Here is a 16818-nt window from a genome sequence, read left to right as displayed (position 1 = left end):
CAGCCTCATGTTCCATCAGAGGAGATGATCATTCAAAAAATTTCAAGTTGTGCAGAAATGGACAAATTAACTTTGGCATTAAAAAATAAAGACACTTCAATATACTACAACAGCTGGAACTGCTGGTACAAATGGATAGACCAAAGATAGACTTCACACTAAAAGGCAAAAGAGGATAGGATAAATCCATAGTAGTGATACACAGATATATGTAAGGATTAGGTGTGTATATATGGCATAAAATAAGGATAAAAAAGAGGTCTTACAAACTGTTGAAGATGAGAATGTTTTTGATTGTTTTCTATTTTTTTCTTTCTATTTTCTTCTCCCTTTCTTCTTTCTCTCTCTTTCATTTATGTATGTGTTGTTGGTTTGTTTTAATTGTAAAATCAATAAAATTTATTAAAAAAAAAAAGAAAACAGTAAGAAAGGAGCTGCTTTTTTCTAGGAATGCGTAACCTTACAATTGTGAGGACAAAATGCTCTTGGAAAAGAAAATCATTTCTTTTAACATACAATACATTTTCTTTCCTTTTATATTGCTTTTGTTGCTTCTGTTGCTTTGAGCAAGTTGTTTCTTGTTCGTTTTTCAGTCAGGGGAGTCATCAAATCAGGATTTACCATTTCACCTAATAAATCAAATCTGATTTTTAGTAATAAAACCTTGACCCACCTTGCTTATTTCCCATACTCTGAATATTAGTATGTAAACTAACAGTGTACACAAAATGGTTTCAAACCTGGAGCAAGCAAACTCGTCCAGCTGTTGTAATGATGAGGCAGTCGAGTTGTTTGATCATGAACAACTGAATTATGATGATGATGATCTTTATTGGAGTATAGTCTTGCATTTATATACATTTTTAGTTATCCTCCATCATTGGTTAACTTTGGTTACTGCTTAACTTTCGTTACTGTTTAGTACAGTAATCCATACAATTAATTATCTCTAGTTAAAGTCTAACATATGTTTACTTCCCCTCTCTAATCTTTCTTTATCCATAGATTAGTGACTTTGTTTGCCTGAGTTGTATTTGCTTGGAAACATTCTTTATCTGAGGTTTGCCATCCGAGATTGGAACATTCCTGCAATTACAACTCTACATCCAGCAAAACCAAAAGTCAAAATATTTTGACTGGTCTGAATTTCAGACAAAACAAAATTTAAACAGGGCAAGGAGGTTGTATATCACCTCCTCCTCCCATCTGCAGTTCCTGTTCAGCAGCTCCCTGTCTGCCCTTCAATCTTCCTAGTTCCGTGATGGCGAACCTATGGCAGGCGTGCCGGAAGTGGCACACAGAGCCATTTCTGCTGTCATGTGAGCTGTCACCCCTTGATCAGATCACTGCATATGCACATGCGCCTCCCACCAGCCAGCTGATTGTTGGGTATCTGCCGCACATGCATGGGGGTGGAGTGCGCAGGGGTGCAGGCATGCACGCACATGCACGCAATTTTGGCACATGAGGACAAAAAGGTTAGTCATCACTGTCCTAGCTTCTCAACAACTTTATGATGGTGAACTTCAATCCCAGAATTCCCTAGCCAGGATCTTATTGCAGAATTCTGGGAGTCCAGCCATCTTAACATTGCTGAAAAAACAACTGTCCAAGTATGTTTACTTCTTTAAGCCATTATATCTTAGCTCCACTACTCTGCTTGCCCCTCGTCTTCCCAGTCTTTTTCCCATTTCCTCTTCTCAATTGCTGCCATTGCTAAGTTTCCAGTATATCTTATCTTTCCCTCCTATCCATCTGCCCTCAAAGTTCCCAGCATCCATTCACTATTTATGTCTTTGTGGTGGGGTTTTTTTTTGTCACCCTCCCCTCTACGCCATCTATACCTAAATCAAGCATGTGTTGATCTATGTTGAATACATCATTTCTTACATCAAAGTGTTTCCTTCGTAATGCAGAATAAAGGAGAGGTAACCTGATGTCCTACTTCTATTTCCATCTCTATTCTGTTGCTGTTACCAGCAGGTTCATTTCATTATTAAAATTAGAACACTCAAATGCTATGCCTTTGGGACCGTCAATGGTAATTAGTCACAATTTTGTTCTCAATGGCTCTTGAAAGTTTTGTTCCTTTTAAAAGATAAAGCCATAGATAAGATATAATATAAATTCTTGATTATTGTCTCCCCCTGCCCTGTTTCTCCTGCTTTTTATCCTGTTTTACCACTGAACTGGTTTAATACAGATACGTCAAGCTATATTTTTGCAAGTTAATCTGAGTGTTGGGTGTGTTTGCTCTGATACAGGGATTGACCGGGTGTGTGCTGGATGTAAACTAAATTGGAAATTGCCCATAGTAATTTTTCAGCAATCCATGCTGAGAATCAAACAGCTGTATTTTGTTCTGTACATAGACCACATATAAAATGTCTATTTTACAGTATTTGGGCAGAGACCAACAGAAACCTCCTTTTCAGTACCTAACATTATGCAATGAACAGTTCGTACATCACTGATATAGACAGTGAAAAACATGAACAGTCATATACAGCTACATTTTTGTTGTCAGAAAATGGATCAGTTTGACGCAAAGGCCAATCAGACCCAGATGCAAGAGATGGACTTTTGGAGAAACTTTTATTAAAGCATTCTAGTAAAAGGATCTCAACCAGTAAGGGGGCTGAGACCCTGAACAATAGCAAAGCATGATCTGTACAGTGTTTTCAAAAAAGTAGGGAAGTAAAATTTCACATAATTATTACTTTTTTTGGACTTCTACCTTGCTTTTAGCATAGATGTCTGTTAGTATGTGGAGTTGTGTCTCACCTGAGTATACAAACAGTTTTCCCTATAGACTTGCACAAAGCTCAATGTATTCTTTGTCCCTACGTGCAGTTACTATTGCTTCTTTCTTATTGCTAAATTTTTGTAACTTAATTCTCGACAGTGTTGTTACATTTCCTTTTTTTTTGAAGGTAGTACTTTCTTAGGATGGGGGTGTATTGATTCTCAATAGATGAGCCATCCTTTCCCCCCTTTGAATCTGAGAGAAATTTATTTCCCCAAGATTCAACAACAATCAGTATCTGATTCTTAAGGGTTTGGGTACTATGTTGGCAGGCAGCGAGACATAAGGGTAAACATTGCCGATCGTGACAAGTAAAAAAATGAAATGAAAAGAATAGCCAGGAGATACAGGAAAAGGGATTCAGCCATGAAAAATTGGGTAGCAGCTAGTAAACCAATCCCAATCCCAGCCATCTCATATAGGTATGTAGGCTATTTGTTGGATACCCTTGGTAAGTTCTAAAATAACTTGGTGGTGGTCAGCAATTTGCAAAGAACTATTAGTCCTGTTAAATTTTCCCCTCCTTCGACAACTAAAAACTAGTCAAGAGCCATCCTATTTTGAAGGACTACTTCCTTAATCTGGGTCACTTCAGAAGTAATTAATTCTAGATCCATGGTAGTTTGGTTAGCTATGGTAATTCTACTGCATCTTGTCATTGGATCAGGCCATTAGTTAAGGTCCAGAGTCCCCTGACTCCCATAAAGCTACATGTGACTGGTCCCAATTCCTTAACTATTCTCGTAAGGGGCCAATCTTCACTTCCCTAGGTTTGGGCATCCCCCTCTCCATTTCTATTTTAGCCTGCTTTTGCTGTTGAAAATGTTGATGTGCAAAGAGGACCACAGCCTCATTGGAGATTTTTGGCAACAGGAAATACTCAGGGAAAATTATACCAGGTAGCAAATTCCGGTCCCAATAGGGGGTAATCTGCGATAGACTTTATTACCACATATCCAATAGTTGCCTCATAATGCCAGGCACCCATGTTCAAAATGACCTGGCCATGATTGAGTGGTGTCATAAGTAGACCCTTCATGAATGTATTGGGTATTTCCCCTAGGGTGGCCATAGGAGGTTACTGTGGCAATGCCACAGGAGCCACTCAGTGTCCTTAGTGTTGTGAATCAATAAAAGTGAATAACCTAAATGCAAATTAGGGGTTGAAAACCTGCACACTTGATTGGTCCTTATACAACAACTTGGGATTGGGCCAGAACCGGTCCCTGATTGGTCACTTTTGGGACTGTCTTATTGGTCAGTAGTTGGAACCTGTTGCGCATTTTCATTGGTTAATAAGGCAGCAGCTAACCCTATAAAAGAGTTACTGCTGCCCATAGCATTGCTCTGTTCCATTCTGATTCCTGTTATTATTAAAGAGTTGAAGTCACTGGTCAGATGTCTGGTCTCCTTATTCTCCAAACTTAACACTGGCGACGAGGGTGGGATGCGGAGACCAAAGAGCTGACTAAACCTACAGAGCAACCTACAGAGCAACCTACAGAGCACGTGGTTGATCACGCACCATCAACGGCAACATGGCCAGCGGTGTCGTACCACCCGCTCCATTCGACCCAGAGATTTAGATGCAGAGAAGGCCTTCGATAATTTAAATTGGCAATTTTTATTCCAAAAAAATTATAATATGAATTTAGGCACCAAATTTGAAAATATTATAACAACAATTTATGATACACAACAGGCTAATATTATAATAAATGGGGAATATACCCGCCAATAAAAATAGAAAAAGGAGTCAGACAGGGCTGCCCACTCACCCCTGCTCTTCATATTATCATTAGAAGCATTACTAATGCAATTAGACAGAACCCAGACATAAAAGGATTAAAGGTTAAGAAAGAAGAATATAAGTTGCAAGCGTTTATGGATGATATGATTTTTTTCATTGAGGAACCAATAGAAAGAGGACAAAAATTGATGAATGAATTAGAACAATTTGGAGCAGTAGCAGGACTTAAAATTAATAGGAAGAAAACAAAATTAATGACTAAAAATTTAACAGAAAAACGGAAAATAGAACTAGAAGAAGTTATGGGAATACAAGTGATAAAGCAAGTTAAATACTTAGGAATATGGTTGACAGCACATTGTAAGACACTTAAGGAAAATAATTATGATAAATTGATGCAACAGGTAAAGAAGGATTTAGAAACATGGGGCAAGCTGCAACTTTCATTATTAGGCAGGATTGCTACTATTAAAAAGAATATTCTTCCAAATTTCCTCTATATATTTCAGACGATCCCAATCAAAGTACACAATTTTTTTTAAAGAGCTTAATAAAATAAATATCTGGCAAGGGAAAAAACCTAGAATAAATTTAAAGGCAATGCAGAGTATGAAGAGCAGGGGAGGGCTGGCACTTCCAAATTGGGAGTTGTATTATAATGCAGCCTCTTTAGTATGGTTGAAGGAATGGGTGAATTTAACCAATAAGAGAATATTATTCTTAGAAGGCCATGACTTGCAGAGGGGGTGGCATGCTTTTTTATGGGATGTTGGGAAAACTAGCCAGAAATATTTTCACAGACACCTAATCAGAGACTCATTATTGACTAATTTGAAGAAAATACGGAAAAAAACACTAAGAATACCAATTTGGATCTCAACAATGGAGGCGATGATTCACCCAAATAATCTGGATATCACTAAAATGATTAAATATAAGGACCTATTGGATATGCAAGGAAATTTGAAATCGCGGCAAGAACTTCAAGAGCGGGGACTAAAAATTGATCAGTGGGCATATCTTCAAATTCAAAGTAGATATAAACAGGACAAGAAAGAATTTGGAATTAACAATAAACTCTAGCAATTAGATAAAATTTTATTAGGATCAGGCAAAAAAAATATAACAAAATTTTATAATTATTTATTAGAAGTAGAATTAGAAGAAAAAATTGTAAAAGGGAACATGATAGCCTGGAGTAGGAATGTAGGACGTAGCATCACCATAACAGAATGGGAAAAGGTCTGGGGTAGAAATAATAAAATTACAAAATTGGTAGTATACAAAGAAAACGCCTATAAAATGTTTTATAGATGGCACCTTCCTCCTTCGAGACTAGCGAAGATGCACCCCAATATGAGTCCGAATTGCTGGAAATGCAAAAAAAAAAAGAGAACTTTTTTCCATATGTGGTGGTCCTGTACAGAAGCTCAAAAATATTGGCAGAAAATTAGAAATTGGCTGGAAGAAATGACAAGAGAACAGATCGAATTCAAACCAGAGTCCTTTCTGTTATAGATCTTTGATAAACAAATATCAAAAAAGTGAAGTATATAATAATACACATTTTGACAGCGGCCAGATTGGCTTTTGCACAATGTTGGAAGCAGCCTCATGTTCCATCAGAGGAGATGATCATTAAAAAAATTTCAAGTTGTGCAGAAATGGACAAATTAACTTTGGCATTAAAAAATAAAGACACTTCAATATACTACAGCAGCTGGAACTGCTGGTACAAATGGATAGACCAAAGATAGACTTCACACTAAAAGGCAAAAGAGGATAGGATAAACCCATAGTAGTGATACACAGATATATGTAAGGATTAGGTGTGTGTGTATATGGCATAAAATAAGGATAAAAAAGAGGTCTTACAAACTGTTGAAGATGAGAATGTTTTTAATTGTTTTCTATTTTTTTCTTTCTATTTTCTTCTCCCTTTCTTCTTTCTCTCTCTTTCTCTCTCTTTGTATATGTTGTTGGTTTGTTTTAATTGTAAAATCAATAAAATTTATTAAAAAAAAAGAAAACAGTAAGAAAGGAGCTGCTTTTTTCTAGGAATGCGTAACCTTACAATTGTGAGGACAAAATGCTCTTGGAAAATAAAATCATTTCTTTTAACATACAATACATTTTCTTTCCTTTTATATTGCTTTTGTTGCTTCTGTTGCTTTGAGCAAGTTGTTTCTTGTTCGTTTTTCAGTCAGGGGAGTCATCAAATCAGGATTTACCATTTCACCTAATAAATCAAATCTGATTTTTGGTAATAAAACCTTGACCCACCTCGCTTATTTCCCATACTCTGAATATTAGTATGTAGACTAACAGTGTACACAAAATGGTTTCAAACCTGGAGCAAGCAAACTCGTCCAGCTGTTGTAATGACGAGGCAGTCGAGTTGTTTGATCATGAACAACTGAATTATGATGATGATGATCTTTATTGGAGTATAGTCTTGCATTTATATACATTTTTAGTTATCCTCCATCATTGGTTAACTTTGGTTACTGCTTAACTTTCGTTACTGTTTAGTACAGTAATCCATACAATTAATTATCTCTAGTTAAAGTCTAACATATGTTTACTTCCCCTCTCTAATCCTTCTTTATCCATAGATTAGTGACTTTGTTTGCCTGCAATTACAACTCTACATCCAGCAAAACCAAAAGTCAAAATATTTTGACTGTTCTGAATTTCAGACAAAACAAAATTTAAACAGGGCAAGGAGGTTGTATATCACCTCCTCCTCCCATCTGCAGTTCCTGTTCAGCAGCTCCCTGTCTGCCCTTCAATCTTCCCTAGTTCCGTGATGGCGAACCTATGGCAGGCGTGCCGGAAGTGGCACACAGAGCCATTTCTGCTGTCATGTGAGCTGTCACCCCTTGATCAGATCACTGCATATGCGCATGCGCCTCCCACCAGCCAGCTGATTGTTGGGTATCTGCCGCACATGCATGGGGGTGGAGTGCGCAGGGATGCAGGCATGCACGCACATGCACGCAATTTTTGGCACATGAGGACAAAAAGGTTAGTCATCACTGTCCTAGCTTCTCAACAACTTTATGATGGTGAACTTCAATCCCAGAATTCCCTAGCCAGGATCTTATTGCAGAATTCTGGGAGTCCAGCCATCTTAACATTGCTGAAAAACAACTGTCCAAGTATGTTTACTTCTTTAAGCCATTATATCTTAGCTCCACTACTCTGCTTGCCCCTCGTCTTCCCAGTCTTTTCCCATTTCCTCTTCTCAATTGCTGCCATTGCTAAGTTTCCAGTATATCTTATCTTTCCCTCCTATCCATCTGCCCTCAAAGTTCCCAGCATCCATTCACTATTTATGTCTTTGTGGTGGGGTTTTTTTTTGTCACCCTCCCTCTACGCCATCTATACCTAAATCAAGCATGTGTTGATCTATGTTGAATACATCATTTCTTACATCAAAGTGTTTCCTTCGTAATGCAGAATAAAGGAGAGGTAACCTGATGTCCTACTTCTATTTCCATCTCTATTCTGTTGCTGTTACCAGCAGGTTCATTTCATTATTAAAATTAGAACACTCAAATGCTATGCCTTTGGGACCGTCAATGGTAATTAGTCACAATTTTGTTCTCAATGGCTCTTGAAAGTTTTGTTCCTTTTAAAAGATAAAGCCATAGATAAGATATAATATAAATTCTTGATTATTGTCTCCCCCTGCCCTGTTTCTCCTGCTTTTTATCCTGTTTTACCACTGAACTGGTTTAATACAGATACGTCAAGCTATATTTTTGCAAGTTAATCTGAGTGTTGGGTGTGTTTGCTCTGATATAGGGATTGACCGGGTGTGTGCTGGATGTAAACTAAATTGGAAATTGCCCATAGTAATTTTTCAGCAATCCATGCTGAGAATCAAACAGCTGTATTTTGTTCTGTACATAGACCACATATAAAATGTCTATTTTACAGTATTTGGGCAGAGACCAACAGAAACCTCCTTTTCAGTACATAACATTATGCAATGAACAGTTCGTACATCACTGATATAGACAGTGAAAAACATGAACAGTCATATACAGCTACATTTTTGTTGTCAGAAAATGGATCAGTTTGATGCAAAGGCCAATCAGACCCAGATGCAAGAGATGGACTTTTGGAGAAACTTTTATTAAAGCATTCTAGTAAAAGGATCTCAACCAGTAAGGGGGCTGAGACCCTGAACAATAGCAAAGCATGATCTGTACAGTGTTTTCAAAAAAGTAGGGAAGTAAAATTTCACATAATTATTACTTTTTTTGGACTTCTACCTTGCTTTTAGCATAGATGTCTGTTAGTATGTGGAGTTGTGTCTCACCTGAGTATACAGTTTTCCCTACAGACTTGCACAAAACTCAATGTATTCTTTGTCCCTACGTGCAGTTACTATTGCTTCTTTCTTATTGCTAAATTTTTGTAACTTAATTCTCGACAGTGTTGTTACATTTCCTTTTTTTTGAAGGTAGTACTTTCTTAGGATGGGGGTGTATTGATTCTCAATAGATGAGCCATCCTTTCCCCCCTTTCCCCCTCTGAGAAAAATTTATTTCCCCAAGATTCAACAACAATCAGTATCTGATTCTTAAGGGTTTGGGTACTATGTTGGCAGGCAGCGAGACATAAGGGTAAACATTGCCGATCGTGACAAGTAAAAAAATGAAATGAAAAGAATAGCCAGGAGATACAGAAAAAGAGATTCAGCCATGAAAAATTGGGTAGCAGCTAGTAAACCAATCCCAATTCCGGCCATCCCATGTAGGTATGTAGGCTATTTGTTGGATACCCTTGGTAAGTTCTAAAATAACTTGGTGGTGGTCAGCAATTTGCAAAGAAGTATTAGTCCTGTTAAATTTTCCCCTCCTTCGACAACTAAAAACTAGTCAAGAGCCATCCTATTTTGAAGGACTACTTCCTTAATCTGGGTCACTTCAGAAGTAATTAATTCTAGATCCATGGTAGTTTGGTTAGCTATGGTAATTCTACTGCATCTTGTCATTGGATCAGGCCATTAGTTAAGGTCCAGAGTCCCCTGACTCCCATAAAGCTATATGTGACTGGTCCCAATTCCTTAACTATTCTCGTAAGGGGCCAATCTTCACTTCCCTAGGTTTGGGCACCCCCCTCTCCATTTCTATTTTAGCCTGCTTTTGCTGTTGAAAATGTTGATGTGCAAAGAGGACCACAGCCTCATTGGAGATTTTTGGCAACAGGAAACACTCCAGGAAAATTATGCCAGGTAGCAAATTCCGGTCCCAATAGGGGGTAATCTGCAATAGACTTTATTACCAATAGTTGCCTCATAATGCCAGGCACTCATGTTCAAAACGACCTGGCCATGATTGAGTGGTGTCATAAGTAGACCCTTCATGAATGTATTGGGTATTTCCCCTAGGGTGGCCATAGGAGGTTACTGTGGCAATGCCACAGGAGCCACTCAGTGTCCTTAGTACAATGGGTGTCTTAATTGAACCGATCTTTGTCCAGAAGTCCGTCCACCCAGGGATGAAGGTGGCATTCTTGTGCTTCCAAACCCAGTGACATTCCATAATAATTCTCTTTTACAAGTTCTGTTAAATTTTTCACAGAGACATTTAGCTTGGTCTATAGAGGTATCCTCATTGGAACAATCCCCAGGTTTAGAACACAGGTGGCTACAATTAAGGGGTAGTGTATGAAGGTAAATCAGGCTGAAAAGACTTGAGTCCAGACCATTTTCTGGTTCTTGGGAAGTGGCCCTGGACAAGGGTTTGATTTAATCAGAAGACAGCCTCTGGGACCTAATGTAATGTCCAGGAATGACCCTGCTCAGTCCAATTTACCTTCAGTTGAGTGTAGCTCAGCATGTCTATGATAATGATGGGCTTGATCTTTATATAATAGCAGGCTAACTTTATAAAGTGATGTTTGTGCAATATCATTTTCCATGGTTTCCTTACCTGTAGTTTATTCAATTAATCCAATTTTCTGGGCTCACACAACATGCTGAATCATAAACAAACCACAGAAAGAAATTCATGCAACAAATTAGACAAAAATATGATTAGTTAATAGTTCTATTGCAAGATGGACACAACCTAAACATTTTAAATTTGGGAAAAAGACAATACAAAATAAGAAAATAAAAGTAAAATAGTTTTATTCTCTTTCTGTTTTTTCTGGGTTTTTCTATTTTTCTTTTTTTAGTAGGCAGATTTGTCCTCAATCAAAATTTCATTAAAAAGCTGGATTTCTTAGCAGGAATGATATGGCATGATGATGATTTTTTTTTAAAGTTTATCTTGTGTTGACTTTGGTTATCTGCGTTGCTGGCATCCTCTCAACCACGTTGAATTACTGCCGTTCTTTCACGTCTGGAATTCCTTCTCTTGTCCTGCCAGACAAATTACCTCATCTTGCCTTGATTTATAGTTACAGTTTTTGTTGACCACGTTTGGACTTGATTCTCTGCAGCCAAAGTCTGTTCCTGGGAGAGTTTTTCTCCAACCCAGAACGTAACCAGGACATTGGGGGCAAATTTGGAGCTAATAAAGGGACTCCTACTGATTATCTGACTGTGTTGACATGCTTTAGAAAATCTTACAACAGTAGAAAGACTTAATTGTGCCAATTGTGCAACACAATCTGGAATTACTATACCCACTCTATTCCATAGAAAAAGAACACCTAGCCCGGTTCTGCTTGTCCCTCCCATCTTTTCAAATTAATAAAGCCATAAATAATTTGACTCCTGGTTTTATTCAGTAAGGAATGGGAGTTTTTAAAATTGCTAATAGAGATCTGTTCAAGTAAAACTCTAATTACTTAGATGCAGTACATATTGACTTTTTTTTCTTAGGTTCAACATGGCTAGAAAATATTGAATGCAGTCATTCAACAATATTAATTTATATAAAATATGTATTATTTATTCTTGAACTCAATTATTTCCAGTTGAATTCCTTTCTACCATTATATCATAGAATCATAGGGTTGGAAGGGAGCTTGGAAGTCATCAAGTCCAACCTCTTCCTTGGTTCAAGTTGGGAATTCTCTCATTGCACAGCCTCCACCCATTAGTTCTTGGGTGGTTCTTACTCAGCTTTAATTTAACTTTGTTATTGATTATAGTAGACACCAACAGAAAAGAGTAATCTGATTTGAAAGAGTAGAGTTTTGAAGAAATCTCTTAAGATAAATTATTTTTAGTGAATTCCAACCAGCCTCAGGTTAGTCCTGCCAACACGTATATTATTGCACTGATTTTAAAGCCTCTAACTTCTCAAGTCTCAATGTGTCCATCTCTACTGTCTAGTTTCCCATTTTGTAAAATAATAACAATTGTATACTAAGTCTGGTAGCAGCAAAAGAATTGTCAAGCACACTAATGAACATTGGCACAAGTGTGGAAACCCACTTCTAAAACAATAAAGCAATTAGTCTAGAAGCATGTAAATAATGGAATAGTTTGAACATGAATTTAACAAGGCTTTGTAGACTGATTTCTTTCCTTCCTTCCATCCATAGATTATGGAAGCTTGGCTGCAGCAAATCTTTGCTACAGCACCACATAATATTGTGATTGACAAACTACTTATGGTAAGTCTGAGTTAGATGGAGGATCAGGTAGATAAGCAACAATAAAAACTGAAATCCATAGTTGCAGGAAAATATCAAAGTTTCTGATATTCATCATCATTTTTATTAAGGAAAGTAAAGTAAAAAGAATATCAGATTTGTAGAGGATACAAAATGGGGTATTCTATCTAATGACTATGGTAGAGATGATGTGGAGACTTTTTAATATAAATTTCTGTGCTGAGAAGAGTTCAGTTTCTAAATGGTTCCTTGCATCTGTGTGCCTTTACTGGTTTTATTTATATTTGCCAAGATTCCAGGTTATTTTGTACAGCTTTATTTAAAATTAATATTATAAGTAGATAACAAAAACATATTAAATAATAAAATTCTTGGATTTTTAACTGCTGCAGTTCCTTGGTGCTCTCTGAGCTTGGTGTTTTCTTGCAGACATTCCATTCCCAAATTAGCATTGATGATGTTACCTGGTTTGATAATGAAACATTGGCAAGAAAACAGCCAATTTCAGAGAGCACCAAGGACCCCCTCAGTTCAACTCCAAGCCACAAATATTCTCTTCTATTGATTTCTAACTGCATATTGCAATAATTATATATTGGTTTTGGAGAAGGATTATAATATATAGATGAGTTTGCATAATTCCACCGGGGCATCTCTATGAAGTATTTGGAGAGGATTTTTCTGTTGATATCTAGATGTTCTCTAGATATATTCCTTCCAAACCCACTATTGACTTGAAAGACTAAGTCCAAACAAAATCCCAACTTGAATGAAAAGCCAGCATAATATTGAATAAGGTTTTTATAACTTTGGTGCAAAATATACAATGCATTTTGTGATGTACTTGCTTTTCAAAGCACTAGTGCAAAACACTGTATTAGAGAATACATTCTATCTTAAACTGAATATGAATGACAGTAGTAAGGCATTTTAATCTGACAAAAAAGACAAGCTTAGGAAGAGACATGAAGAAAAGTCAAGAATTAATGACACAATTGGCTCGAATCAATGTATGAAATTAACAGTACTACCCATCCCCTAGTGAACAAGTTTTATAAAAAAGGAGAGTGAGTTGCATTATAATAAGATGATATCATAGTCTCAGTTCCTAGGAGAATTACTTCTCCACCCTTTTCTAAGCAGGGAATTAGCTGCTGAATTCATGTGGTTTGGAAATGAACCATTCAAATATAAAAGACCAACAACATTGTTTTCTAACATTGCTGTTCCCTTCTGTCAGCCACCCAATAAATCTGTTTGTTTTTCTTTATTTTCTCAGCAGCCATAAAGGCATCCTTTTTCCAAATATTACTTTCCATTTATCACCTTAAAATTGTGAAGCCTTTTACCTGGGATTAGTAAAGCATATAATTAAGAAATCGGGGTATGTGTGTGTGTTCATTTTCATTTATTTACTGCAATATACTGCCCTCATATACCACAAATTTCAATGGTTTACAAAAAATAAAATTTCAAGGTTGTCAGCAATAACCCATCCCAGAGCCAAGAAATACTCCTCCCTCTTCAGCTGCATGACAAAGCTGGTGGCAGAGGACATCTTACAGAGCACCCTATCCACTTCCTTGGAGGCAACAGGTCAAAAAGAATCCCAGACAACCTGGCAAGTAATTGTCAAGACTCAAGCAAATCTGAGTCACTTTACTTGCAAAATGCTGTCTTAACTAGTGAGAGGGGCCAGGGAGAAGTTCATACAACTGGGTTCCACCCTAAGTAAGGCCACTGGATGACAGCCCATTGATGCAGTAAGGGAAGGAAGAATGTCCCATCTTTCTTATCACCATGGAGTAAGCCTGAATTATTGGCACGTACCCATGTTCAGAGGGTTTCACTCTTCATTTTCCATCTATTCTCTAGGAGTTGCTTCTGCTGTTCATCTCCCAAAAAATCTTTGAAAACCAAGGGGCCACATGGGATCAGCCAACACTTACAAGGGTATTTAGGAGTTACTTAGGGCTGTTAAATTGTCTTGGAGGGCAGCTCTATATAGAGCACATTGTGATAATCCACATGAGAGGTAGCTAAGATGTGAGTGCCATCTCTGGTCAGGAAATGGCATAAGTTGTGTGCAAGGCAAACCTGTGCAAAGGTCTCTTTAGTCATGACTGCCCCTGCTTCTCCGCATGTGTCAGATAAAACAATGATAGCAATATCTTTCATATCTAAATCACATAATGACTGCTCCAATGCAAAAGTGAGGTCTAATACATAGCTACTTATATGTGCTGGGTCCAAGATTACCAGGACAAGCCACAGTTGCCATGGAAACCATGAACTCCTGGACTGTAACGTCCCCAGCTACCATAATATGAAGGTTGAAGTCCCCCAATACCCAACTGGCAACCAACTGGATCTCGGAATCAGAGAAAGATCCAGATGATAAGCACAGTGGCTGGTACACCAAGAAAACACCTGGCTTGTCTCTGAGGCACAACCTAGCACAAAAATAATCACACACTTTAAATACAGTGAGTATAATGGTATGTGAGCCTACTCTCACATAAGGACCAATACCATCCCACATACCCAACACTGAGATCAAGGCTGATGCTAATTTCTAGAAGAGTGACATATATGTCATGGGTTAGTTAGATTTTGGTAATACATACCAGGGCAGCCTTGTGAAATTGAAGCTAGGTAGGAGCTATCATCACCTTAGCGGCCAAAGTGTTTGTCAGCCTTCAAGATTTTCTCCCTTTGCTTTGCATCTTTCGGCTGTCATAAGTAAAGGAGGGAGGAGGGGGGGATATGGTTATGGGAAGTGAGCTGGAGGTGTTACAAACCAGAACTGTATAAGCTGGGGGGGGGGGGTAGATTCTAGCTTAGGCTCTATCCTATAGTATGCACAGCTGCAAACTCTTTCTCAAAATATGTCAAGGTCAACGGACAGAGGCCTCATCACCACCTGGAGATGCCCACATGATGATATACACAACTTTTAATTGGATGAGCCAATTGAACTATTGGGGGTGGGAACTTTGCCATTACTTTGTATATGTGATTTACGCGCCCATTTTCTCAGATTCAGAATTCTTTTGTTGCTACTTGATTTCCAGTAAAAGATATCTTTTCTCTGATTAATGGAGTCTAAGTATTTCTTTCTTGGATTTTGAATGGAACACCAGCTGACATTGTTCCACAATGTAGGATTGATAACTTAATAGTGTGACTTCACGTGGTGTGGGGACTCAGAGCAGCCTCTCTCGGGAAGCACAGGATTGGATCACTTTGGTCAAGAAAATATACAGAGTAAATACAGAGTAATACAAGCTATGTAGGACTGTAAAGGTTCAAACGAACCCTTTGAAAAGCCTGATGCAAAAGATTATTGGTAATCAATACGACCTCCTATCAGCAGTTGGACTGCTGCATTTTGGATCATCTGTAGCATCTGAGTTACTGAGTTACTATGTAGTTCTAGCAGCTACAACTACTGCAAAATGCTTGACATTAGGCTCCCTTGAAGATCACTGCTGTAAGGGCTTGACATCAAATCAATCAAACCATGAGAGAGATCTTTTTTTTTAGAAAAAGTTTTTTATTTTTATAACAAAAACAAACAAATAAAACCATCTTTCAGTTTTCCAGTGTGTTGGTTGGGTACATATATCTTGTGCACATAATAATATCATACATGTCTTACTTATTTATATTTATAACAATTCAATCTTTCAATTCAATATTTTATATCACATTGGTCAATCGTATTATCATTAACATATAATTATTATCTTTCAAAAGTATATTCCATCCTTACCTAAGTTATATTCATTCTCTTATTCAATCCTAATCAATCAGTTATAATATATTGTTGCTGTTATCACATATTTAATTTCTCACTCTTCTATCTATCTATTCATAGAATAAATTCCAGATCTTATAATAATCTTTTTCTTCCTGCTCTCTGATTGCCATTGTCAATCTACTCATTTCCGCACATTCCATTATTTTCTTAATTGTTTCCTCCTCTGTCGGAATTTTCTCATTTTTCCAATTTTGTGCAAATACAATTCTAGCTGCTGTTAATACATTGATAATCAAATATGTTATCTCTCTGTTATAACCTTCAGGCAAAATTCCCAATAAAAATGTATCTGGTTTTAAATCTATGTTGTTTTATCATTTTTTCCAACCACATGTGTATTTTAGTCGAATATTTTTAGCATCAATGCATGTCCACCACATATGGTAATATGATCTCCACGAGAGGGATATTGAAGTCCTAGTGGACAATCACTTAAATATGAGCCAGCAGTGTCCAACAGTTTCAAAAAAAGCCAATGCAATCCTAGGTTGCACCAACAGAGAGATAGATAGTGAAATATTAGTACCGCTTTATAAAGCCTTAGTAAGACTGCTTTATAAAGCCTTAGTAAAACCTGGTGAAGAAAGCTTTTTAACATTGCCGAAGATTAGCTAATATGCTTGAGCTTAACAGTATCTAGCATGTTTTATTGATTATACTCTGTTCCAGCAGATTTTTATAACTGTAAAAAGATTTTTTTTTAATGAAAGAGGTGTCTTTAGGAAAAGTAGACTAAAGATGTACAGGCTACTAAATGATTGAAGAACTACAATACATTCTTTTCATGGCTGCCTTTCCTAATTGGGCATGATTAATAATGAATTGGAACAACACACTGAGCCTTGGAATACT

The 16818-nt window shown here is 37.3% G+C and overlaps 1 long non-coding RNA gene across 1 annotated transcript in view; it reads left to right on the top strand.

The window, feature by feature from the left end:
- Positions 1-16818, top strand: part of LOC148132378 (uncharacterized) — a 20618-nt gene extending 3800 nt beyond the window's left edge. Inside the window, exons 2-3 of the long non-coding RNA XR_015747926.1 lie at positions 12072-12143; positions 14019-16818. This is a non-coding gene — a long non-coding RNA (uncharacterized LOC148132378). The remainder of the gene's footprint in view (positions 1-12071; positions 12144-14018) is intronic.

Source organism: Notechis scutatus, chromosome 2 (genome assembly GCF_049901735.1).
Source record: "Notechis scutatus isolate UNSWTSFEM ecotype Mainland chromosome 2, rNotScu1.2, whole genome shotgun sequence".
Taxonomy (NCBI): Eukaryota; Metazoa; Chordata; class Lepidosauria; order Squamata; family Elapidae; genus Notechis; species Notechis scutatus.
This window is presented reverse-complemented; position numbering and strand designations above follow the sequence as displayed.